The 25,364-nt window shown below is 41.7% G+C and overlaps 1 long non-coding RNA gene across 2 annotated transcripts in view; it reads right to left on the minus strand.

Moving 5' to 3' along the window:
- Positions 1-8,640: 8,640 nt before the first annotated feature.
- LOC120568036 overlaps positions 8,641-25,364 on the minus strand; it is a 46,772-nt gene continuing 30,048 nt past the window's right edge. Inside the window, exons 2-4 of one of the 2 annotated variants that reach the window (XR_005640652.1) lie at positions 22,992-23,109; positions 12,449-12,505; positions 12,257-12,303 (exon numbers count right to left, since the gene is read on the minus strand). This is a non-coding gene — a long non-coding RNA (uncharacterized LOC120568036). Of the gene's footprint in view, positions 10,797-12,256; positions 12,304-12,448; positions 12,506-22,991; positions 23,110-25,364 lie in introns of those variants that run through there. The other variant, XR_005640651.1, reaches the window with a different exon arrangement.

Raw genomic sequence — 25,364 nt, forward strand, 5'->3', positions numbered from 1 at the left:
TCTTTTTACTAACCTTGATTTCTTGAATGTGCCTACATATTATAGCTGAATTTCAAAAGTTTGTTGAGTGTAAATGCACCATTCCCACAAAGCTACATACAAAATGTCAACTTTGCAATCCCACCTAACAGGTTAAAAAGATTGTGCAGCATGGAAAACACTAAGTCTAACCACAGCATCAAGGGGTGTGACTGTTTATTAGCTGTTGATATTAAATCACAAGAACAGGAAATAAAGCAGATGGACAATGACAGGTGCCAGTTTTCATTTTGGGAGGGAAAAGACAATGGGTTTATATCCATCTGCTGGGCTCGCATTTTTTAATTAGAAGCGCTAACACAATGTGGTTACATTGCATCTGTACACTATTTGGATACAGAATTGTGTACAGATATCCTCGGCCAGTTATCTGGGATCTGAACATCTTGATTATTGTCTGTAAATTTGGCAAACTTCATGTGCCATTTTCATCTTTTCTTGCTCCTGCATTCATGCCACATTCTTATTGTTTAATGACACTAGAGCCGATATTATAACACTATAGACCATATTTCCATATTATTAAATTCAATTATCCAATTGTTTTTCTTGTGTCAATGGGCCATAGACATTGTAGATGTCATGTGTTAACCTATAAACTATGTCATGCACTTAGGTGGTAAACTAGCAGGTTTGTCACCCAGCTCACGGTGATATAAGTCTGAATATTCTACTGCACAAGTGAAGAAATAGTCAAGTGGCGCTGTCTTTGCCCAATCAGCAACTCTGAGCACACAGCAGCTTCTTTGGGGTACCATGGAAACAAACGCCACCCCGCTCATGTCCGGTTTGTCAAAGAGGCCCTTTATTCCAGCGAGTGCACTGAGTATTTAGAAACCCCATCACACACAAGTACTTATTGTACCGCACTCTTTCCACCCACATATCACTGTGATCAAATTGTCACGGGGCCCCGATGACAAAGACGATGTGACAGTATGTGATTTATTGTGTCAGAAAAGAAAGTAAAAGAGGGTAATTGAGGGGTAAGTGGAGGAAACAAAGTTTGCAAGGTGTCAGCCTAACTTTGTCTGCCATCACAAGACTATGATGAATTTATTCATGGGTGGGTGGGTGACGCTGCCAAGTCAAGGACAAATACCATATAATTACCCCATAAATTTAGGAAGTGATTCATTCTAAATTTCAGCTATTTAATTAAAATATGCAAATAGACAGCCATCGTCGTGAGATGCGACACACTCAGAAGAGTTACAAAGTTTGATGGGAGTTTAGTCACTTCCGAACATTAGCTGCCTAAAAAAAGAGCCACGGACCCCAACCACCCACCGCACACACACACACACACACACACACACACACACACACACACACACACACACACACACACACACACACACACACACACATCTGTCTTCATTGCACATTTGCACCATTGCGCATCACTGATTTACTGAGCACATTTGGGTCCAACAGTGGTGACTCAAACAAGCTGACTCCTTCAAAGCAGAAGAAGAGTTGGAGAGCCATTACAGATATAATTGGATTTCATTTCAACCATGCGAGTGGAAAAAAAGACTTGTCACCACCCCGGAGAAAATGGAGCCAAAAAAATACAATTATTGTATTTACTGCACTGCATAGAGGGGGCGCGTTTGTGGACATATTTACAGATGTGATTCACATGGTGCGCCTCTGCGTGTGGTTTTCAGTGTGGGTGTGTGTTGCACATCTCAATGCATAAATTCCCCAGAAACACACACTCACACTCAGAAAAAGAGAGAAATGGGTTTCCCTGATGCTCTTTAAAGCAACGCATCAGAGAGAGACCCATTGAAGACAGTAAATGCAGGACAGTAGAGGACCGACAGCTTCAGCCATGCCTCTCCACTTTCGGGAAATGAGCCTCGTGTTTGTCACTGCTGCACAGCAAAATGTCCATCTTGACAAGACCTTCAGTGTATGGAGTCCCGAAACTGACAAAAAAAGGCTATCAGACATTCAATTAAAGATGAAGATAATGTTTTAATAATAGAAGCATGGTGTCTCGGTAGTGCTAGCTAGCTAAAGTTTTTAGCATAAGCGTGAAGGCTAAAATGCTTTAGTTACTTTTAGTGGCTGACGTTCAAAAAGCCCTAAAAGGGCTGGCTCCTGAAAAACCTCCAGGACCTGATCTTATAGAGCCCTACTTCTTAAAAATAGCTGCTGATTGTGTAGCACAGCCTCTAACGTACCTTTTTAATCTTACTTTAGAGAGCAATACTATTCCCAAAATATGGAAATCTGCATTTGTTTGTCCCTTATTGAAAGGGGATGACCCGTCAAATTTAAATAATTACCGGCCAATTTCTAATTTGTCTGTTTTGGCCAAAACGCTTGAATCCCTGGTGAGTGATCAGATGAAAAACTTCTTGCATGTTCAGGACATTTTATCCCCAGTTCAGTCAGGTTTTAGAAAAAAACATAGTACCATCACAGCTGCAATGAAGGTGATAAATGACATCTCTGTTGCTCGTGACAAGAAGCAGCACTGTGCATCACTTTTTATTGATTTATCAAAAGCTTTTGACACGGTTGATCATGATGTTTTAAAGATTAGGCTTCTTAATTCGGGGTTTTCAGAGAATACTGTCTCTTGGTTCTCAAACTATCTTAGTGACAGAACCCAGTGCATTAAGTATGATGGTGTTCAGTCTGGTATTTTACCAATCCTTAAAGGGGTACCACAAGGCTCTGTGTTAGGCCCTTTTCTATTTACTATTTATATAAATAACCTTAATCGGCATGTGTCTGATGCAAACTTTCATTTTTATGCAGATGACAGTTATTTACTGCTGTGCACCCTCTCTTAAACAAGCCATTGCACATTTACAGAATGCCTTCACTGTGGTCCAAAACACGTTGCTACAGCTGAAACTTGTGCTCAATGCAGAAAAAAACAAATGTATGCTCTTCACGGACCCTCGGAATAGACCACTGAATGTTCCCTCAGTGATTACTCTTGACGGACGTGAAATACAGACTGTTACAACTTATAAGTATCTTGGTATTGTAATTGATGATTGCCTATCATTTAAGCCTCATGTTCACTGTCTAGTGAGAAAGTTGAGGCTAAAATTGGGTTTTTACTTTCGAAATAAGCTGTGCTTTTCTTTTAATGTTAAAAAACGGTTAGTGGCATCCACTTTTTTATCTGTGCTGGACTATGATCATATATTATATATGCATTCATCTGTTCAATGCCTTCATATGATTGACGCAGCCTATCATGCATCGCTGAGATTAATTACTTATTGTAAAGCTCGCACCCACCACTGTGAGCTGTACTCTCGTGTAGGGTGGTCTGCTCTGGCCACACGGAGGCTTTGTCATTGGTACACATTTATATATAAGGCTATTCTTGGTGTGCTTCCATCCTATTTATGTTCACTTCTTATGAAAAAAAGTGCTGGTCATTATTCTCTCCGTTCTCAGGCTGTTGTCTTGCTTTCTGTCCCACATGTCAGTACTGTGCTGGGTAAAAAGGCCTTTGTTTATTCTGCTCCCTTTACATGGAATTTGCTGCAGAACAACTTAAAACTTAGTAAATTGATTCCTGTTTTTAAGTTAAGAATGAGGTGTTTTGAGTTGAACTCCCTCACATGTCAATGTTTTTAATTGAGATTTCATTGTAAGTGCATAATTGGCTTTCAAACTGTTTCTATTAATTTATTTGTCTTTATTTTCATGTTTTTTTTGTCTTTGTACGTTTGTAATGATGTGATGTAATTCTGCTGCCTATCTTGGCCAGGTCTCCCTTGCAAAAGAGATTTTTAATCTCAATGGGCTTCTCCTGGTTAAATAAAGGATAAATAAAAAAAAATAATAAAAAAGAGTTTATACAGGGATACTGCATTCACACCATAATGGTGGAATAGTAAGAACATTATTTTCACTTGGGAACGTTCAACGCATTATTCCAAGATGGTAACCCACTGCTTGCCCTATCGATTGCTCCATTGATGTTACACACACATAAGCACACAAATCCAGGACCAATCACTGACCAGAACATTCATGGTCACACCCATCTCATTACCATACACAAGCATGAGGAAAACTGGAAATGTTGCACATGGAAAATAGGAGTTAAATAATTAAATGTGCACAAAGACCAAAAAAAGGAAAGAGCTAAACAGTAAAGTAAATGCATGCACTTGCATCCTTCATACTTCTTTTTGACATTAATGCAGTAGTCTGACATATTTTAAGACATTAACATGTTTGAAACAGGTATACAAGCTTTGTAAACAAGTCAAAATTCTCATTTTTTGACACATGCGTTAATTTGTTTTTAATTTGTTTGTTTTTTAGAAAAACCAGATGTTAGGACTCAATCCTAGATAAATGACAAGCTGAGATGGGTGTATTTTGCAGCACCCAGATGCCACACTGGTCTTTTAGGAACGCATCAGAAAAGTGAAGCTCCGTACGGGGAGTCGAGGCGAGGAAAGAGGGAGCCTGGGAGCATTTGATTTTCCATCAAGCGCATCCAAATGCCTTCAGACCTCCTGTTCACAGCCCTGACAGGCGCACCTACATACACATCTTCGCATCATCACACCCCTGTGCACATGCAGACAGATGGGTGCAGCTGCTGCACACCTCTCTGTGTCTAACTGACATATATATTTAACCACCCACACGTACTTTACATGGCACACACGCGAGATGCAAATTGAGGCACACTGACACACAGGCAGGCATTCCACTCGCTGCTCCACGTCTGCCCCGAGATATTCAGCAGAGATTTGGGTGTTTAAGGCCCAGATTGGATGCTTTGATCATCATGCAGGAGTCAGCTCACCAAAATGTTGACTATGGGTTATTTAGAAGCTGGAGGCTGCTTTGGACCAACATGCCACTACAGAGCCCGCTTCTCTGGAATCTAGAGTCTGGGTTTCCCTCTCCTCCCACCGTATCCTTATCTCCATCCTAAATGTGTCAACCTTTTGTTTATACAGTTTTTATCTGGCAGAAAATGAAGCTCGACAATACACAGAAATGATAATAAGGCTCCTCTTCTGATATTTTGAGGCTCTGACCCAGTTTTGATTTGTTCCACGGGGGGCGTTACTGCGATACATCGCTTCAGAACACAACTCTAAATCCTAATAAACAGTGAATCTGCTCTATAATTACACCAGAAACTTTCACAGCGCAAACAAGTGATGTTGATGGTGGATTGCTTAATTTCATTCAAACTGGCCAGCCAAGTATGATATTTGCAACCTGCCTGGAGAAGGAAACCATTGCAGGTACAGTATATGAGGAATCAGCCAGATTGAGAGAATATTCTGCTAACTGCCAACCCTCCACATGTGCTATAGCGTGACGTGCATCTGTCGCCATAACCCGCCTGATGAAGAATGAGACAGCTGCGTAATGGTAAAGAAGAAAAACTCAAATGTCAGTCAGGAATGGGCAGCCTGTTATATCAATCCCAGTCAGGGGCCTCCTGAAGACCCCGACATCCTTGGGGAGGAGTGTCATAAAAAATAACGCAGTAAAGAGAACTGTGTAGCAATGCAGCATGAAAAATGCCCTCCATCTGCAGTGACTCAGCCAGTGAATCCAAGGTAAAGATGAATATGTTTGCCCTCTCTTTCTCCCCACATCTCTGTGCTATCTCTCCTGTCGGTCTCCACACACGCTTCAGTTCATAGAGTCTCTCTCTCACACACACACACACACACACACACACACACACACACACACACACACACACACACACACACACACACACACACACACACACACACACACACACACTTTCTTTAGCATATTATCAAGGCCTGCTCACATTCATCGGGTCCAGTGTACATACGATTTCAGTCATTGTCCTCAAATAGACATATGGATTCATACATGCTTGCTCAAACAATCACCACTGTTTTTCCTTTTCTAATTCAAACAGTAGATGCAGGCGTTTTCTTCTTCTACCCCCTCCAGTTGGCTAATCTGTTAATTCTACATTCCCTGGGTGAGACAGACAATAAGGACGATGGGCTCCAACGTTAAAACCCCCGGCTATCGGATCTACATGGTGAGACTGTCTATTGTTACGGGGCTTTCTAATGTAAATAGGCAGTGTAAACAACAATCACTACATGCTACTGTCCTAGATAGACACCACTGTGCAATGCAACACCATTAAGCACAAAGACATGTTTATGCATGACTGAGTACACTCGCATTCATGCTTTGCAGCAGACCGTAGTGAGGCCGAGGACAGCTCATGCATAAACAAGCATGAACTCTCGTTTAGATGAAGTTCATAATGTGGAAAGTTCCCTGTATGTCCATTCAGTGTCCGTTTGTGGTAGGATATAGGACAACATTTCCACAATAAAAGCCTCCACTTCTTGAGGGGATGTAAATGTTCATTGAAGGTGCGTGAGAATAAATCCTGGAATTGATGAAACCAGATCTCATGAGAGGTGAATGGATGCATATCATCACTTCTTCTTCTTTCCCAAAGCATTTTGTGCACATTTATTCCCAGGATGTATTGACTTTGCATGACTGCACCCCTCGCTGTGATAAGTTTGCTGACTTTTGATTTTCAAACCGATGCATCTGTAATTCAAGGTGCAACTCGGTTTGCTGGCACACGTTGCGTTGAAAATCTATTCATGAAAGTGGGGATTTTCTCTTTTTTAGAGCTTTTTTTGAAGATGACATACATTCACATGAGGTTTCCCGGTTTGAATCTTATCCGGTTTCTGATCATATTTACATGGAACATAGAGCAGCCTGGTTGTTTATACACGATTCCAGCATCAAGAGGGTTTCTGATCCTCTGTATCCGTTCAGTTGCGTTCATTTCTGTAGCGACTGAGGATGAACCTAGGTGCAACAACAAACCAGCATGGAGGCCATCGAAATGTTCCTGTTGTGCCTTGCGGCGGCGTTTAAAGAGTAGGCTGGAGTATTTAACAGAGAAACACAGAAGACAAAGGCTCCAGCGTAATATGATCCTAATTAATATGATGGAAGAAGATAGAAGAGCAGAGCGCAACGAAATGACGGGTAAGTTTAACTAGCATTAACAATTAGCTGGTTGAATGCGTGATGTTTGTCTTATGAGTTAGCATACGTAGGCGAATTGCAACAGACAGTGAAGAATACGTTGCTAGGTCACTAACTTCTAATTTCCCCTGGTTGCGGTACGGCTGCGGAACGGCTCCGTGCTCCGCCATCCGTCAATACCCACCAGATCCGGATTTGTTGCGGAACGGCTGCGGCCATGACTGACAGCTGAAGTCACGAGGACCCACGAGATCTCGCGAATTCACGTAGAATAGAACCACAAAACCAACAAAAGTTTGTTTCCATCCAGAGGAGTAGAGGGGAAACAACTCTGTGCTGCGTTTTCAAGGTGTAGTGCAGGGAAATATGATCCGCCGTGAGCACGGTGTATTTTATTTTGAAAATTAACCGGATGCTTTATTTTGTTTCTGTGCTCGACTTCCTGTCCCACACTATCAGAATTGTGCTGAATTGCTGCGCAGCTCTCCGGCGTCCGGCAAAAATAGAAGCTCTGCGTATCTGCTCCGGAGGGCTGCGGATCGCTGGAGCTGGGACGGAGTTGGAACGCAGCCGTTCCGCAGTCAGTGGAAATACACACATTGACTTTAATGGAAACCTAATGACTCCACCGCCTTTGCCGGTGCCCGTTGCCGGTGCCCGTTGCCGGTGCCCGTTGCGCAACTAGTGGAAATTGGGGGTTAGCGTTCCTATGCGGAAAAGGGAAAATGAGCTGAAAGAGTTACAGGAACTGCTGTCAGAGGAACTTAATAATCCCCAAATTGGTCCAGAAAAAAAGGGTTCTAGGCACATTATGTTGTAGGAACTAAAAATCCCTCCGGTTGGAAAGGGACTTTTAAAGTCTGGAATTTCTGACAGTAACTACTAGATGAAAAGAACTACAGAACACAAAATGGTCGCAAAGCCACGTCCGTTGGTAGTTACATCTGAAAAAAATCCTTTATTAACAGTAATACAGTCAAGAAACTATAGAAGTTTGTATCTGGGTTCATTTGTTATAGAACTGCTCAAAATGTTTAGCACAGCAAAAGTAGCTCATTCAGGCGAATTTACTGGTGTGACTGGTACTACAAGGTTAGCAGTGGATCTTGAAATAATGCTGGAACACTCCCAACTCTTCCTATTCTGCAGACATTGCGTAAAAGCAGCAAAAGTAGGAGATAGGATTAGACAGATAGTAGTAGTAGGAGAAGCAAAGGTGTTACTAATAACACTGACAATCTATGGCTCTGTTCTTTCCCAGTAATAATAACTGTGGTTTAAACAGGAGTGCAGGTTAAAACCAGGTTTTTTGGTAAGATCTCGGTTTAATTTAACTGTTGCATTTAAATGACTATATTTCCTAACTACACATTGGCTTACTTGGATAATGTATAGACATTGTACACACACATGCAGTAAATGTAAATAATCCTGTACTAGAATAAATTAAATAATGAAATTTTCCTTCCACTGACATACTGACACCCTTCCTGACATTAAAATAAACCCAGTCGTGCACTTCTCGCGAACATAAAAACACATGCAGGCGAGTCACAGAGAGAGAGAGAGAGAGAGAGAGAGAGAGAGAGAGAGAGAGAGAGAGAGAGAGCATGGCAGCTTCTTCTTTGGCCTCACTCAGCCGTGGCCTGCTCCAATGCAGATGTGCTCTCTACCTCGTTAACCTCGACCAATGGGAGCTACCCGCACGCAGCTGTGCAGCCGACGTGCCGCTCTGCCTCACCAGACTGCGGTGCTGGCACGAGGAACTCACACTGGCAGCGAGTCAACACATATTCACATGCTTGGACACATGTACGGACACACACGTACACACACATGCACACACACACACACACACACACACACAGTCCTCAGACATGACTGTGTTTTTAAACAGGATCCACCTCTGCTGAGACTCCGAGCATCCCGCTGCACAGTGTGCTGACATGTATTACACACAGTCACCTTGTTCAAGGCCAGACATAAATAGTTAATTTATTGACAGGGGCGGGATTCCCGACTACATTCTTTTACACTTTGCGAGGGGCTTGTAGAAATTGATATCTATTCCTATAATGTTCACAGCGGCTCTGCATCCTGCAGGGCTGCAGCTACTGCTACCACCCGCTTTACAGTAACCATAGCAACTCAAGGTCAAGGGTTGAGTTCTGTTCAGTGGAGAAATCAAATCTGCTCTTTGCCTAGACAGCAGCTCTGAAGATTGATGTCCAGCAGGAGAGGAATCTGTGGAGCCAGTTGCTTTGGGGGGGTTCAGGCTGCTCTGACCCGGGCTAATATCTGCTGCCCATGCTCACGAAAGACTTTCCTGTCTGCTGAATCAAGATGTTTTTATCTGCCTGCGTGAATGTCCTGAAACATCAGAGGGTTCGGAAATGTTGGATTTATTCCAGGGTACTCTGGGTCAATCAGTCTGTTGATTTGCCTCTTTTTGCCTTTCTCTTCTTTTACATCAGATGGGGGGGGACCACAGGTGGTCGCTTACTTTACCGCAGCCATGGCAACTGCCCGCGGAAATGCCGGGAGTCTTTGGCGGAGAAGAAGAAAAAAATCCCTTCACTTACCTTTAGAGGGGCAGCTCTGTGGATGAGCGTTTGTGTGTTGCTCCTTCGCTAAGTGTGTTTTAGGCTCTGATGGACCTCTGACTCAGAACAAAATGGACACTGCAACCCCATCAGCCCAGGTGGGCCACGTTCATTCCCCTCAAGGCCAGTCCACAGATGGGCTGAGCCAAGAGGGGGTGAGTTGCGTGGGTGGAGGGAACCGGGCACAGTCCTGGCAGAGAAGCTGAGCCATCTGCCTGTCAGGACTGCTCCATTTCAGACCCCTGCTCTGGCTCTCCGGTGTTCCCACCACAGATGGACAGCCTTCAGAAAGGTGTTAGTCATGCCTGGGCTGCATCACAGTGACACTAGGAGGGCTGTACTGTCTGGCTATCATTAAAGCAAAGGCTGAGCCAAGAAAGGAGGATGGAGGGAGCACGCAGGAGTAAATCTGTTGTGTATTTGAACAGGTTGAAAGGGGTTAAGACGCAGAGCGGGGACCTGTCGGTAACTGATATTTGCACACAACATCATTTAAACGCTGTGTGGATACCAGATATTAAATGTAACAGCCCAAAACCCCTCATTCTACAACCAGCACACCCACACAGCACCAGCACCTCTTTCTTCCTTTTGTCCTCGTTCTCTTGCTCCTACACCCCTGCGTTCGTGTGTCATTTTCCTTTTCACTTCCGTCTCTTGCGTGTTCCCGTGTAAGCATACACAAATGCAATGTCTGTACACACAGACACGCATTTCATTTTCTCACCTACTGTAGGTGTCCTGTCTGCCTGTGTTTGGCTGTCCCTGCAGCCCTCTATCCATTCACCTCTTTTTATCTGCACCTTTCCTTCATCACATCATTGCTTTTTGACCTTTTATGATCCTCTCCTCTCCTCTGCTCTCCTCTCATCTTCTCTCCTCTCCTCTCCTCTCGGTGCTAGTCCCGTCACTAATCCTTTGGGATGCAGTGCAGCATCTCTGACGGGGGTTTTCTGGAAGTGGATTTGTAAGAGAAACACCAGTAAGCCTCTCTCTCCCCCTGTCTTAATGGCAGATTAGAGCCTTGTTCCAGCATTAAGTCGACAAACACACAGAGCCGTGGTGGAGCCTCGCAGGCAGGTACAGGAGTAAGGTGGAGCAGCTCGGGGAGAGACTCGACATCTGTCAGAAAAGTGGGAGCGAGAAACAGAGGTAAAAAGAGGGGGAGGGCAATCATCGTAAACTAAACATAAGCTGCTTAATGTACCACCTGCCAATTCAATTTTTCACAGGAGAAAAAAACAGGTATGGTGAAACACACATGAACCCCCACGTTTACCTTTTCACAGGGATGTTCGGAGAGGTTGACCTTTTTCGGGACATTGCGTTTGACTGCTGCTCATATCGGCGGTGTGTTTTTGTCCCCCGTGCAGCAAATATAGACCATGTTTGCAGTTAATATCACATGACACAGACAGTATTCTGAATAATAAGTGAAAAGGTTTTTAGAAACATGTCGTACCATAAAATCACAAAAGCCACTAAAACTATTTCTGCTATCCTGTTTCATGACATAATGGGACTTTTTTACAGTTTAAACTTTAAGATGTAAATGCATATATTGATTTATATAAAATAAAATCTCTATATTTCATATTTGTGAAATATACAAAATCTCCACTGAATTCAAATTATTATGTACTTATTTTTTGGAGCTACTGTATATGTATATATATATGTACATTTTATGAGGCTCAAGGATAAACTAATAGCAGCATATGGAGGAGGATATTTTACTTAATGGGAAAGCTGTGCCAGCTTTTAGAGTTGGAGACTTTGGACATAGCCAGACTAGCTGTTTCTCTCTGTGCTAAGCTAAGCTAACCGGCTGCAGCTTCATGTGCAGACTGCAGGGGCGATTCTAGGATCTGACCTTTGGGGGGGCTCAGCCCCTAATGAAAAGTTGATAGTAGTTAAGCTAGGGGGCCCCCGTAAGATTTTTTTTTTTTTTAAACCCTTAAATCATGACTTCTGGTGAGTTTTGGGGAAAGAAATAGACAGATTGAGACATGCAATTATGACAAACTATCAACAGATTCAAGGCATCTGCTGTGAAAAAAAGACTGAAACTACAAAGCATGATTATTGCAGCACACATACCCAGGGGCGTCGGACTGGGGGGGGAAAGGGGACTGAGTACCCAGGGCCCTCATGTGAGGAGGGCCATAAAAGATGCTAGAATTAATAACTGTGGATGCAGGGAGGGGCCCATAGAAAATGCCTTTCTACAGGGCCCAGAATTTTGAGCTACACCCCTGCACATACCTTGAACTGGTAAAATAAGATTATTCATGTTTTTTTCTGCTATTCATTTTTAACTTTTTCATTTACATCATTGATAGAAACTGATATGGTTATACAGCTAAATGATGAATAATCTAATCTAATAATGCCTCTGAACCAGATGGGGAAAATCCAACATCTCTTTTTCTTAAGAGCCTAGTCCTCCATGAAATGCATATGTAAATATAATGTGAATGGAATATTTTAAGTGTTTTTGCCCGTATAATATATGTCCACTTTCTCACCTGGTTCTTCCAGGTCCCTCTCTTTGTCCACTCTCTCTCCATCCTTCTCTCTCTCTCTCCATCCTCCTCTCATCCTCTATCTCCCTCCCTCCGTCATATCACTGACAATCACATACAAAACATTTTGTAATCAACTAGAAAATAATATTTCAATAAAAGAGAAAACAAAAACACAGTAGTCCTACTATATATATATATTTAAATATATATATATATGTCTTATAGGTTTCCTAGCCATTTTCTCACCTTGTTCATCGTGCTCTCTCTGCCCTTCTCCCTCTTTATTCTCCTCACTCCTCTGTGCTGTCAACCAGAAGGCAAATGTAATCGACTAATCAACAGAGAATGTATCGTGTAGGCTACCAGGTTATAAATTCACCTATTTATAGCATATGTGAATATGGGGTTGCTGAACCTGGCTGCTTTCTTTAAAAGAAGAAACGTATCCATCTATGGGGAAACAGACTGTGGGTCAGGGTTTGTTGTTCTAGTGTTTCAGTTCTGATATGAATGAGTCTGATGATCCGTCGGGTCAAATTATTTATTTTTCATTTGCATTGACAGTTAAAAATAAGAAAGTGTCTGGTAGGGAGGTAACTGCAGCGGTGGCGCTATATGCTATATTTAGCGGTGCTCAAGCCGTTACGGCAGGCTGTTAATAGCACCCTTTAAAAACTCGTAGTAGGCTAGCTACTCATAAGCTACATTTGCCTACAGTTAGCAATTTTGTCTAACGCTGCACAACAAAATTGGACTCCGTGGTGAATAAGCTAGGCTAATTCAGATATAATTGCCATCATTGTGATCAGGGCTCACAGATTGGTTCCACAAATACTACACCTGTAGCCTACTTAACGTGTTCATTCGATTAGATTTAATTTTCACTCCATTAGCCGTACCTTTTCAGTGGTTGAAAGTAGCCATACTCTGACGACCGAATTCCCCAAAGTTATCTGCGCAGACTGAACAGGACGCCTCAGCTGACTGAGGCGCCCTCGTTCAGGGAATCGCAGATAGGCTGTTGACTTTAGGCTACAACTGAGCTGAGCCTGTCGTCATTCATCCTAGCCTATTTCATCGCTAAAATTAGGTTTGCAAAAGTAATAAGGTTTGAGCACTAAACGATTTCACAAAATCACAATAAGGACTTTATTTTTCAGGGGTGCTGAGATGAGCCTAGCGCCGCCTATGGCAGACAGGGGAGTTGCTTCGACCTTCTCATCTAAGTCTCTGCAAAAAAGCGATTAAGTGTATCTCACAAAATGCCAAACTATCCCATAAATCTTTACTCTTTATTGTGTTGCTGATTGGTTAGAACACACATACCTAACGTTTTCTTTTAACATTCAGTGGCAGAACATTTTCCTGATAAAAAAAACGGTGTGATTCATAGAAAGTAATGATGTCTTTTTTAAAGAAGCAGCAAAAGGAGCAGCAGCAGTTTGTTTCGAATAAGTAAAACAGAAAAGTTAAGCTGAGCAGCGCCACCATGAGGAGACTTGTTTTTTGAAATGTCGACAACTATTGGATGGATTGCTATAGAAACAGGTACAGATGGGGCCCAGAGAATGAATGATTGTGCCTTTGCTCTCAGAACCTCTCTATGACCTACTACTGAAGTGATTCTTTAATCATGTTACGGAGATGTCATATCTTCCTTTACCTGATTTATTTTCATTGTGTTGTGATTCTTTATCACAAAACATATTAGTTATTTCGTCTACCTTACTGCTTTATTATGATAATCAACAGCTATCACTAATTCAATTACATTTTATTTATAGTATCAAATCATAACAAGAGTTATCTCAAGACACTTTACAGATAGAGTAGGTCTAGATCACACTCTATAATTTACAAAGACCCGACAATTCCAGTAAGAGCAAGCATTTAGTGCGACAGTGGCGAGGAAAAACTCCCTTTTAGGAAGAAACCTCAGACAGACCCAGGCTCTTGGTAGGCGGTGTCTGACGGTGCCGGTTGGGGGTGTGATGAACTGTGGCAATAATAGTCACAATAAAGATAATGGAACAGTGACTAGAACGGGTAGTCGTAGTAGTTTGTGGCGTAGCAGGGCACTGCAGGGCGTTACAGGATGTAGCATGGCACAGCAGAACATAGCAGGACGTAGCAGGAGCCTGCCTCCCTCTATTTTTATTATATTATTGATTATATGGCAAATTAATCTGACGACTATGAAGAGAGCAGGTGGCCGGGTTAGACGGGCGCTGCAACTCCTCACTCCCTAACTATAAGCTTTATCGAAGAGGAGAGTTTTAGGTTTACTCTTAAATATATATGCTATACTGTATATGCTTATTAAAACATGCTTGATATATTTATATTAAGCAGACATTACTGTGTTTTAGACGATTGCTCCATTGGCTGAAAATAAGGATGTTCATGATGGTTTTGTTTGGGAGCATGTGGACAGATCGTACCTGTAACCATCAATATCACCACACCCACAGCCACGCCCCTAAAATAAAAACATAAATAAAAACAATAATTAAAAAAATCTGAAATCAAGTGGATCATTACTTACAATAAGTATATAATAAAACCACTACTCTGGACCACACACTGAGAACCAGCTGTCGACACACTGATGGCCTAGATGCCTTCATCTGCTGATCATGCAGATGATCAGACAGCTGGATGCTGCTGCCTTGTCGCTCCTCCTGCCGCTGTACGACACAGTCAGAGGGACTAACCTAACCTCGTGTGCCAGGTAAGGTGGGCTGACAGCAAAACAGGACAGAGGGCTCGTTACTGGGTCAGCGCTGTGAACCGGCACTGCGGCTCACACATCTGACCTACATTACGCTTCACACAGCCTGGAAGAGCTGCGCTCCAGTATACAGCAGTCTCTAGACAAGAGTTTGGAAGACATCCGATAAGCTACAGTACTGCTTGACTGAGAGTGGACCTGATGTGTATGTTTTCTTTACTTGCTTATACATTATTCTCCTTGGTTAAGGGATACAGGTTTTCACTAGTTTGTTGTTACATTCCTTGTTTTATCTGTGATATTCATTTAAGTCAAGAATGTGATGTAAGCTTCCTGGATTTTTCATGTTTGCAGCTTTCCTGTTCAAAATTGACCGGCTCTATATGCCTACTTTTGAATAATTAACACATTGATAAGAATCTAATAAAAAAAAAAAAAAAACATCCAACCAAATGAATTCCTACTAAGTAAGCATTTATTTGAATCTTGTTTTTTCTAGGTATCATTAACTACCTAGTTTTGGGAAAAACAAGCACAGTTAAACACATCATATGACAAAATGTGTTTAAAGTCAGAACTGACCGATGCTTTAAATGATTTAACACTTCTTTAAGTATTTTTTTCAGATTCAGCATCCATCAGTTGCTTCCCTCACAACTTCTTTTTTTAACAGCCAACTCTTATCCTCATCAGGGCTGTGATCCAAAATGAAATCAATATGGCTTTGCCACAAAACGATATGGGAGCAGCCTTATTTATTCAGGAAAGATCAGTGTAGTCTCAAGTCATGTTGTGGTTGGACACAATATTCTGTCTGAACCCACAGCAGACGGATTTCTTTTGGTTGTAGTTCCCATAGGGGAGATTGGGATATGGGAGCGTGAATTATCAGTGTGATCTGTGCGAATGCCAGAAATGTGTAGCTTTTAATCATAAATTATACAAATAAAAATGTAATGGCTGAAATATTCCTGAAAGGGGGGATGTTGCAGGTGTTGTGGGTGTGTCTCAATTATAATTTACAGCTTCATACATTAAAGTTCCCACATCATGATTTTTGTTATGAACCCTCAAAGATGAAACACTTTGAGGAGTTTTTAGTTTTGTATATCAAGACACCTCAGACTGTGTTACGTGATAGCACTTTAAACAACAGCATGGGTGACTCGTAAAGTAAGCATGTAGATAAACACATGCATGTGTTTGTGTGTCTCCACCAGTGACCGACTCTTATCCCACGTGTGTAACTGTTATTTTTTTTTTTTTTATGTGTGGATCCCTCCTTTGTGGATAGCCTATTAGTGGGACAAAAGCACATGTTTTCCTTTTCATTTGAAAGAGATCAGTGGATTTGCACAAAGCCAACCCAATTTAGACATCTCTAACAAAGCTCGACTTTCTTTCTTCCTGTCCCCTCTGCCTCACTCTCTGTCGCACATACATTCGCGCATTTGCATGCTCTTTGAGGAAGTAGAAGCGGTTCTCATTTAAAAGCCCAAGCTGCGAGAAAAGGGGATTGTGGAGGCTGGCAACTAAAGGGACAGCATTATGGGGAAACTGTGAGAGAGAGAGAGAGAGAGAGAGAGAGAGAGAGAGAGAGAGAGAAAGAGAGAGAGAGGTGTATGGGTGAGAAAGGTCCCCCAAAGAAGTTTAAGTCTGCCCTGTTTTAAAACGCTTTGATCTTGCTCTGAAGCCGCTCACCCAAGAGTTAACACTGTTGCTTTATTAAGGACCTACTCTCCTCTGCTCTGAGCTCTGTCAACACTTTTTTTTTTTTTTTTTTGGAGCTCAAATTTGCAATTCAAATGGGGGCTATTTGGATATGCTCGCCCAGCTTCCTCCCCTCGGCTTTCCAGGCAGTTTGACAATATTTTTGTTAAGCCCCATTTCCCCCTAACGCAACTGTAGCAACGGGGGAGAGAGAGAGTAGATAGAGGGTAGGGGAGGGCAGGGGGGACGGAGGGAGAGAGAGAGGGAGCATATGCAGCGAGTGCTAGTGTGGGTGTGGAAGGTCAAATAGGAGACAGAGTGGCCCTCGCCATTTGGCGTGTTCTCTAAGCTAATACGAGGGATAATGACGGTTATTGGAATAATACGGTTCCGTTTAAAGCGGAAAGGTTTAAATTCATTCAGGGATTATAAAACAGTGCCACCCCGCCATTTTTATTCTTTTTTTTTTTTTACATTCGCTGGCTGACCTGAAGGACACAATGTACTGTTAAACCCAGGCGCGTAGCCAGCAATGGGCCTGGCCGGCACTGGCACACCAATATTACTCACTGGCCCATCCAGCCAAGTCTGATCAAAATACGTTTTGTATGTAAGGAAAGATATAAACTTGACATATTGTTGACTTGTTGGGTGTGTTTATTTAGTCTCCTGTTTAAAACAGAACTGTTGACACAAGTTGTAGGAAATCTGCCGAAACGTGCCAGAGTATTAGTTTTTCTTTGATTCTTGTCACTGCCAAACAGCCGATCACTGTCTGAGATTGGGAGCTGTGAGGGCCACTTCCCAGTATATCTTTCTTATTTCAAACAATGCTCAGTTAGATGTCTTCATTCTTTGATTTTCTTTTACTGCGTTTATCTTTTTACTGCGCACTTGCTGACTGTGAGCTGACCATGGTACTGAAGCAACAATGGCTGTAATGAATGCATGGTTGAATACTATTTTTCGTTGTTTATTTTTATTGTTGCTAACCGCTTGCCAATAAAGATTTGTGTGTGTGTGTGTGTGTGTGTGTGTGTGTGTGTGTGGGGGTTGCACAACAATGGCTATAAACATTACGATTAAAAGGTACTATCAAGCGGAGATAAAACTCAAATGCTCACACCCAAGGTTGTACTCATTTAAAGGCGTTCACACACATAACACACACACACACACACACACACACACACACACACACACACACACACACACACACACACACACACGCAGGTGACAGAAGCAAACAAACAATTTCTCACTCTCCCAACCTCCTTCTTGAGGACATCAGAGTGAAATTAAATGTTATTTTTCTCTACCTCTCTGTGTGATATGTGGGGAAATATGACAACAACAGCTAATGAAGCGAATGATATATCTCTCTCATGCGTGTGAGGCCTCTATCCTCAGCTCGGCCACAGAAGCCAAAAATGTGGCTCGGTTGGCACAGCCTATCCAATTTTACTTCATCAGATTGTATGTTTGTGCAGTATTATCTAAAACAAATAGAGGCGGGCGAGGGAAAGTGACAGTTAATTGCTAATTCAATATGTCTCCGTCCTGTCAATCAGGTCTGACTGATTAGCGGCGCTTGTTCATCTAAATGTGTTGTATCACCTCCTTGCCAAAATATAATGCGATCCTTTCATGCGTGGTGGGCCTGGGCTGTGGTGCAGTGCTAAGTCAGCGCTCTAGTTAATAAGTCCTTTTCATTAAACAAGCGTTCATTAAACATTCATTCATTCACTCATCCTAATTTGCATTTTCTCATCATAAAAGCATTCATGAAACATTCATTTGTTCACTTGTTCTCATTTGCACGGTTTCAAATGCATTCTTGAAGGAATGAAAAGTGCAGAAATAGGCAGAGAGCGAGAGAAGGACAGAAGTGAGGATAAGAAAAGAGGGCGATGAGGAGGCAGAGGAGTTTATTACTCCATTTGAACAATCTGCCCTGTAAATGACACTAGAAATTAGATTACGTTTCCTCTCATCGTTATGTAGAGGGCCTCGCCATGCAACAAAAATTGCCTGTTGCACAATGCAGGGCCACGATATGAAAACAAATCATTTCTGAAATCAAAGCACGCAGAGATGGAAAATATGTTCTTGGTCGTGGTTGAATAACGCGCCTACAAAAGCAAACGACATGCCATTTTGAAGATGATGGGACTGGATAACAGTTACGCCACTCTATGCAGCTGCCCATCTCACCATATCGCAAATAATAAATATTGCAAGAATATGCAATGAGGTCACACATATGACATTACACTGCATCTTTTGATTTCCTTTTCATTTGATCCATATTGTATGACAGAACCCTTCCCTACATGCTTTTTTCCCTATCTCATGAACAGGCTACACATCAAAGACATATTCAACAAATCCTCTGTGAAATAGAGCAGCTTTGCTCTACACAACATTGCTCTGGGTGCAACTCCCAGTCGGTGTTGTAATGTAACAAAGAACAAATACTTTGTTACTGTACTTAAGTAGAATTTTCATGTATCTGTACTTGACTTCATTATTTATGTTTATGGAAACTTTTACTCCACTACATTTACTAAATAAAATGCACACTTTTACTCCACTACATTTCCCCTAAGCATCTTCGTTACTTGTTACTTGCATGAAATGTTTTCGCACGTTGGAGTGAAAGATTCTTTTTCACACAAAAATTTAAATTGTTTGAATTTGACGTTCAAGAAGGATGTGGAAACCTTGAATATTATGCTTTACGAAGAGGATGCCACAATAAAGTTCAGAATTCTATTAATTAAAGGCCCCATGACATGGTGCTCTTTGGATGCTTTTATATAGACCTTAGTGGTCCCCTAAAACTGGATCTGAAGCCTCTTTCCCGAAATTCAGCCTTGGTGCAGAATTACAGCCACTAGAGCCAGTCCCACAATGAACTTTCCTTAGGATGTGCCATTTCTGTGTCTGAAGCTATTGAGGTGGAGAGAGGGTGGGGGGGCAAGGTGGAGGGGGGTGTGGCCTTGACCAACTGCCACTTTGCTCATTTGAAAGACACGATAGGCTCGTTGGAGATGAACTGCGCCTCGCCTCTAAAGTGGACGAGAGCAGGCGGCAGCAGCCAGGGGCGGTGACAAAAATCCGCTCTCAAGTCGGACAGTTTTCCAGCTGATTCCAGCAGCCTTCAGGGTGAACAGGAAGTCACACAAACACTGTGGTCCGATTCCGATATATTTAAAATGTTATCAGACCGATATATCAGTTTGTACACAGTCTCCAGCTGTTTTTATTATGACAGAGTAGCTGTCAAAATGCTCTACATGCAATCTGTTGCTGATTTTAATTAACAACACACAGTACATGACCCATAATCTGAACAGATTTAGTCTCTCTGACTTCTAAACATAACTATCAGCCTCACAACAGGTGTTCTGTACAGAATAAACTTTTAAATCAGACAAATAGCAGTTAAAATCCCTCCAATTCAAAATCAATAAAAAGTTTTTATAAAACGTCATCACGGTGATTGATTCTGTGCAGACCTGGCTCATCTCGAATGAGCCTGATGTCTCTCTTTCTCATGGGTGGGCCAAATTCTCTGGGTGGGTGAAGCAGAGAAAGGGGAGGTAATCTTGCTCCTTATGACCTCATAAGGAGCAAGATTCCAGATCGGCCCATCTGAGCTTTCATTTTCTCAAAGGCAGAGCAGGATACCCAGGGCTCGGTTTACACCTATCCCCATTTCTAGCCACTGGGGGACTATAGGCAGGCTGGGGGATCGCATATTAATGTTAAAAAAACTCATAAAAGTGAAACTTTAATGCCATGGGACCTTTAAGTACATTTAACATCAGAAAATTACTTTTGATACTCAAGTACAGTAAATATCAGATACTGTAAGACTTTTACTCAAATAAAATTCTAAAAGGTGACTTTAACTTCTACCAACGTCATTTTCTGCTAAGACACTTGTACTTTAACTCAAGTATTGCTTTCAAGTACTTTATACAAGGCTGCTCCCATCACATTACTGTATGGTTTGTGTATGTTTGTGAATGTCAATGTGATACATTGAATACCGATGCTGCAGCGGCGAGAGATCATCCTTACATGTCTCTAACCCTGGGAGCATTCTCCATCCTCTATCCTCTCTTCATTACCTTCTCCTTTCCTTTTAACTTGTGCCGTCAGGGGAGACATCAATCTGACTGACAGGTTGTGTGATCCTCCTTCCAGGCTTGGTGGGAGAAGGAAGGCTGTCAACATAAATATCAGTCCTGGATTCGTGGCGGACATGGAGCAGCCATGGCCACCATGAATCTTCATCCATGATCACAGGCAGAAAAACATGAGCCCATCAGCATGGCTGAAAACCGCACCATCACCTGCAAACACCACCCTCTTCCCCCCTCTGCAAACAACATGATCAATACTGTCAGTTAAGTGCTTGTTGTTGATTGTTTGCCCATTTTTATTTCCACACATGCACACAGCCTGCCATGTCATCCAGTGGCTTTTCTTCCTAGTTTGACTAAATCAAGCTCAAACACTTTTCTATGTACTGTATCTGCACGCATTTTAAATAGAAGTCTTCAGGCAACTCTTTACCCATCTCTGGTCCAAACATGAGATAATGGAAAGTAATAATAGAAAATTAAAATAAGTACCCTGCACGTAAGTACCTTATGTCATCTTATTTTGACTGGTAGCTGAAATCAAAATGTCTGTATGAAGGTAATCTCTCTTATTTCTACATTAACAACAATTAGTGTTAAGTTACGAACAAAACAAATATAAGTGTAACTGAGCACAGGGAAGCACTGGAAAAGCACTTTGTTTGCATCATAACAAGAAGGATTTTAAAGGTCCTGTATTATGTTCATTTTCAGGTCCATACTTTTATTTGGGATTTTCTACTAAAACATGTTTACGTGCTTTAATGTTAAAAAAAACACATCCTTTTTCTCATGCTGTCTGTCTGAATATATCTGTATTCCCCGTCTAAAATGCTCCGTTTTAGCGCATGTCTCTTTGTTGGTCAGCGTTTCCGGGGACTTCCACATCTGCGCTCTCTGAGTCTCTGCACCGCCGTTGCAGCCGGAGAATGACTGTAACGGCACTGTAGCAGAACTTTCTGCCTATATACAGTATAGTTGTGACATCAAAACTGCATGAATAAAATTGCATGTCTCATATAGCTTTCTCACTTATAGTTTGGTCGACATAAAGTCCTGAAAAAGTCAGCATAAAAAGTTCCTTAGCCATCATAGAAAAAAAGCGCCAAAAAAGGTCAGAAATAAAGCAACAAAAACAACAACAACAAAGGTTGCGCCTACGTAGCTCACCTGGTAGAGCGTGCGCCCCATGTACAGAGGCTCGGTCCTTGCCACAGTGGGCGTGGATTCAATTCCGACCTGCGACCCTATGCTGCATGTCATTTCCCCTCTAAACTTGTTAAATCTAAGTTGTCCTGTCAAATAAAGGCCTAAAAATGCCCCCCCAAAAAGAAACTAGGTGGGCTGAAATTTATTGTGAACCCAAATTGATATGCAGGCCGGATCAAAATCTGCGAGGGGCCAGATTTGGCCCGCAGGCCTCGAGTTTGACACGTGTGGGTTAGGGGGTCAATCTGTGTTTTGAACAATGAGAGTAGTCTCCCTTAGCTTAGTTACTGGATGGTTTTTTTTAAGATTAGTAACAGCTTCTCTCAAAAATAGAAAATCAACATTAAACTTTTCAAAGTATGGATGGCTGGTACAAACTACATGTTGTAATTTAAGTTCAGTTTCAAAAAACAACAACATAATTGTCAGTATTTTCCTTAAGTTTTCATTTACATCACATTTCCATGCCATTGCTTTGACACCCTTAATTTATTTAGGTAGTAATTTTTCAATTATACACCCAGATGCACACACTGACATTAACATTGCAGCTCAGCAGGGTGTGAGAAAACCCTGAGGCCCAATGTGTTAAAGAAACTTTGGCACAAACATTGCACCTATGACCAAAGTCACAAAGTTAGTTTAATTAAAAAATTGATCTTGAAGCTCCAATTCGCAGACCACACTGCTTTTAAAAAACAACACTCAGAACCCAAAATAAATTAATTTCTGAGCATTAGTTCACCCAAAGCCTTTACTAATTTTTTAAAAGTGATAAACTCTAAAAAAAATTTTGAGAATTAATGGCACTGAGGCCACTGCTTTGTACCAATAAAAAACTGTGTAAACAGTAATCTTTTTTTTTTTTACCCAATTCATCTGCAAAATGAACCGCACCAACAGAGGTACAGGATTTTTTTTACAGGATTCATTGTCACAGCAATCCTACAGGCAACTCAAGGCTAACACTACTTCTCTCGCTCACCTTGTTCTGCCAGGGCCAGTTACAGCAGATGCAGCTTATTGCACTCAGTCTTCCTCTCTGGGATGTTATTAAAGATCACAGGAGATAATCGCCGTGGTATCATGCCGGATGCCAGGATCTGGAGGCACAATATCATATACAGAACAGTTCACTTGGGGAATACTTGGCCGCTTTGACCGGTGGGATCCGTCCATATGTCCGACAGCTGTTAAAAGATAACAATGCGCCGCCAGACGTGGTGGCATAGGGCTTAAAGGTAGGCTATGAGGCTATAAGTCTGCGATCCAGATGCATACAAAAGGGTCAACCCACCACCAAAATTCTAAACACAAGATTGGAACCTGCTGCTAAGACTCACAAATAGATTAACAGGCCCTTAAACACAGAGACTTACACTGAACATACATACATAAGAAACTTTATTATATGTGTGAATTTAGCTCAAATTCGTAGTAGAAAAGTCGTATCACCACATAGCCGGCACACATGCCAGTCTGTGTGCATGCATACAGTACACATCCACAGGGATTTGCAAGTTTATGTTCCCTGCATTTAAATTACCTTCCATGACTGCAAAACACCAGCTGAAAACATGGCATTCTCGTCAGCAGAAAACTCAGAGTCTCTGCCTATCTATCTATCTATCTATCTATCTATCTATCTATCTATCTATCTATCTATCTATCTATCTATCTATCTATCTATCTATCAGTCTGTCTGTGCAAGGCAGCTTATCAGCGGCCTATCATTGTCTGAGCCACAGCCATGGACACCTGCTCGGCAGAGTCACACACCGGGAGGAGAGGAAGCCACCTGAATACAAATCAGACTGTCGAGCACACGGAGGGGCAGGGATGATAGGGAGAGGGAGAGAGAGGGAGAGAGAGGGAGAGAGAGGGAGAGAGAGACCGAGGCTTTGGTTAGGGAACTATAACATTTAATTAGCAAGGATGCTCATAATGCTATCTACTCTAACGCCTCCCCTCCCCTGCAAACAGCTTCCTCGCTGACTGCAGGTGCTGAAGGAAATCATCAGGACCATAGAGTCACACAACAAGCTCGCTATTCAATGAACAGACTTCTTCTTTTTTACTGTATTGATTTTTCATCTCGTAGCTTTCACATTATTAATGAATATGTGTCAAGAAAACAACAGCTGTACACAGCAGCTTTTTTTGTTGTTGTTGGTGAATTCACATCCAAACAGTTGGCTGTTTTGCTCGCCTGGGTTGCATAACGACCACAGCTGACTCATAAACACTGCAACATCTAATTAATATTTTGTTTAGTACCCGAAGCAAGGTCATTATCGCAACACTTCAGTTGTGATCACGGCTGCTCAGCACTGACGCTGTACAGGCAGAGGGTGAGATATAAATATTATGTTCTTCTTGGTGAAGGCTGTTTGATTTTAAACTACATCCTCTGGTAGAATATTAACAGTCTGTAGCAAATGAAGAAACCCGTTTATAACCTCTGATGTCTTTTTCATTGTTAGAGGAAGGAGCAGGCTACACCATTATCATGTAGAACAAATCTATGACTGACAGACTCTGAAATTAAGTTTTTGGTTCAGCTGAGAATGGCAGGGCAATATAAAATATTTACCATCCAGAGTTAGTTTTGAAATAAATTTGCATTAATAAACCATTGAACTTGTTTTCTGTGTAGTTGCACAGCAGTCTATTATTATAATAGAGTAGTCCATTATTTTAGATTTAATCAGATTTAGAGCTGTTTTTAATCTTTCTCCCTCTTTCTCACTTGTACTGTAAATAAAATCAATAAAGCTGCGTCAAATAATAATGATATTAGTCCTTTTTAGCCATTGCATTTTTGAGATCTCCAATGGCAATTCAGTAACCTGCATTTGGTGTTTCATGAGTGTCAAATTTCCTACTATACTAACAATACAGTAATATGACATGATGGTCAAACACAATGTGAAGCAACGTTGTGTGACACAACATGTCATATTTGTATTTAATCAGTATTACATTTTTCATCGGCATGAAAATAGACCTAACAAGGTCAGGGCTCCGGCAGAGATTAATTAATTTAACCAAATACAAGGATCACGGCACACATAGCGCAACCTGATGTTTTCCAGTTCTTTATACATATTATATTACATTAATATTACAATATTAGCTGGTACAGGCACCCCACGACCATGAACCTTAATCTCAACCAATTTTCCAGAACAAACACAATGTCACCTCCCGCAAATGCAAATCCTCCTATCATCATCATCTGAAAAATTCATTAAACGCCCCCCCCCCCCCATCCCCCCACCCCTACCTGTCTTCACTAATGGCATTTTGCATGCATAATGTATAAGAGTGATTAAATATTATAGATTTTGTAATGCGG

Source organism: Perca fluviatilis, chromosome 11 (assembly GCF_010015445.1).
Source record: "Perca fluviatilis chromosome 11, GENO_Pfluv_1.0, whole genome shotgun sequence".
In the NCBI taxonomy this organism is placed as follows: domain Eukaryota; kingdom Metazoa; phylum Chordata; class Actinopteri; order Perciformes; family Percidae; genus Perca; species Perca fluviatilis.